Consider the following 2,443-nt stretch of genomic DNA (forward strand, 5'->3'; position numbering starts at 1 on the left):
TGAGGAAATATGTGTTCGACCCCTCCCACGTGATCGACTTCACTCCGCTTGAGATTGGCGAGGACCTGAGCTACGAGGAGCGACCGGTGCCGATTCTGGCTCGTGAGTCGAGGGAATTGCGCAACCGGGTCTTACCCTTTGTAAAGGTGCAGTGGAGTAATCACGAGGAGCGGGAGGCGACTTGGGAGCTTGAGACGGTGATGAGGGAAGCCTATCCCTATCTGTTTGATGCTTGAGTAGAGGTACGTTCAGTTTCGCGGACGAAACATTTTGTAGAGGGGGAGGATGTGAGATCCCTGGTGTCTGGCTGTGGGGGCTTGTCGACAGCTCTGGAGAGTGTCGGGACAAGCCCGAGTCGCGTTGGCGTCAAATAGACGCAAAACGGACTCCGTCGGACGCGAGAGCAGCCTTCAGCGAAGAAATCTGCGAAATAGCAGATTTTCCTGCTGGCTGTACCGGTACAGCCAGCGAGGTGTACCGGTACGCTATACTGGCTGAGCGCGTACTGCTCTCGAGTTAGCTTCCTGTACCGGTACGCGATCCCGTGTACCGGTACACCAGAGTAAGTGAGGGACTTTTTAGTATTTTTACCTTGCCTCGTTTGTATCTCCTTCACTCCCCTCTATATAGTTCCGTGTAAGGAGAGAGAGAGAGGCCTTCTTGCTGCAATTCTCCATCTCTCTCACTCTCCCATCCGGTTGAAGGCAAGAGGAAGCTCGGATTCGTCGCCGACGTCGCGCCGCGGAGTCGTTCGGGCATACTTCCGTCGTCGTGTTGCTGCGAGCAGGCCGGGCGAGCGGAGGTTTTCGCCGTTTTTCTGTCGCAGCGGTGCCCGGTGTTGTCGAGGTGAGTATTTCAGCATTTCCCTGGATTTTGGGCAAGTTTTTACTACTTCGACTCGGTAAATTGTTGTTTGCTGAAATCCACCGTCGACTGTTAGTATTTCAGCTCGTTCTCGACGTAGGAGCATCGGATTGCGACGAGACTTGGTTCGTTGGATTCGGGACTGCGAGAGGAATCCACGAAACCCTTACTTACGAATTTTGGTGAAGGTTAGCTTGGTCGAAATCCTTCTCTTCTCTGCTGTTGTGGATTTTGGACTGAATTGAGAAATTTTGGTGTTTTAGTTTGGAGTTAGCTCGATTTCGAGACTCGGGCGTTTTTTGTTGATCCAGCAGAGGGTATCCTGGTTCGAGGCTTCGTTCGCTGCCAGGGGATAGCTTTCGAGGTGGGTTACATCGGCTTTACTCCTAAGTTCTTATTGATCGACATGTATAGATCTTGATTTTGGTAATTAAAGTTTAGCTCAAATTCATGGATTATCTTTAGAATGTAAAATCTGAATTTTCGAGCATATTTTATCAAGTAAATAGATTATACATGTTGGACTTGGAAATTAAATTAGGAGAAAACCTGCGATTTGGACCTGTCACCAGTTTTAACTACCTGATTTAGCTCTAGGAGCCGTTAGAAAATTGTACTGTCGCAGTTTCTTCGAGACGAGTACTCCCGGTAGTTTAGAATGTATTTACACTCGTGCTGGTTCGCCGAGTGGATTTTTACAGGGTCGTTCAGGTCGTTCCGGACTGTTGGGTGCCGTCAGAGTTGACGGTGGATCCGTATCGCCTTTTTGGCGTCAGATTGTGCCGAGGGCACGTTACCTGTTGGTTGTTAGACCAGTTTGAGTCGATTACTTGACTTTGGCTAGTTGGAGCCTGATTGAGCTCGACAGAGATACGCTGCATACTCGGTTGGGTAGCGCCCACGAGTGCCACTCCGGAGTCAGGCTTGTGCTTTTGCGTTGGTGTCGCTCATGCCAGTTGGACTTGCTCTCCACGGACCAGTTAGAGTGGATAGAGCCCGATAGTCGCAACGGGGCAGGGACGGGTGTATTCACAGTCCCGGGGACGGGTATGCTTACAGTCCCGATTGGATTGGGTCAGATTTGACATTTCCTACAGTTGGTTAGTGTAGAGCATGATAGTGTAGTGGATGATAGCGGTAGAGTATGCTTCCTGCTTTCCTTCTATCCTTGCTCCCTTCTGTAGACTTAGTGGGTGACCGATGTCGTTTTGGGCGGTACCCACTGAGGACTACTTGTTTTTACAGTAGTTCTCACGTCCAGTTGTTACCTATGTTTTGCAGAGCCACAGGTTCCGGCTGCTGCACCGTCTGCGGACCAGGATCGAGGCAAGGGCGTCGCGAGTTAGAGTCCTACCCGACGTGCTGAGCTAGAGGTGCCCTACTGCAGGTAGATGTTTTGTTTCGAGTTTATGTACATAGTTGACTTAACTCGCCAGTGCGAGTAGCTCTGTATTTTGGATCCGAACTATGTATATGAAACTCTGTTTTATTTAGCTTCGATTTTCTCTAGCAGCTCTCTACTACTGTTTGTAGTAGTGTTTGATTTACAGGTACAGCTATCGCTTCGTATACAGGGAAA

At 49.7% G+C, this 2,443-nt stretch overlaps 1 long non-coding RNA gene across 1 annotated transcript; it reads left to right on the forward strand.

Annotated features, from left to right (window-relative positions):
- The first annotated feature begins 985 nt into the window (after positions 1-985).
- LOC109704821 lies at positions 986-2,197 on the forward strand. The gene is made up of 3 exons (XR_002214492.1): positions 986-1,052; positions 1,128-1,228; positions 2,146-2,197. It is a non-coding gene; the product is annotated as an uncharacterized LOC109704821 (long non-coding RNA).
- Positions 2,198-2,443: the final 246 nt, after the last annotated feature.

The sequence above is a fragment of the Ananas comosus genome, unplaced genomic scaffold (assembly GCF_001540865.1).
Source record: "Ananas comosus cultivar F153 unplaced genomic scaffold, ASM154086v1, whole genome shotgun sequence".
In the NCBI taxonomy this organism is placed as follows: Eukaryota; Viridiplantae; Streptophyta; class Magnoliopsida; order Poales; family Bromeliaceae; genus Ananas; species Ananas comosus.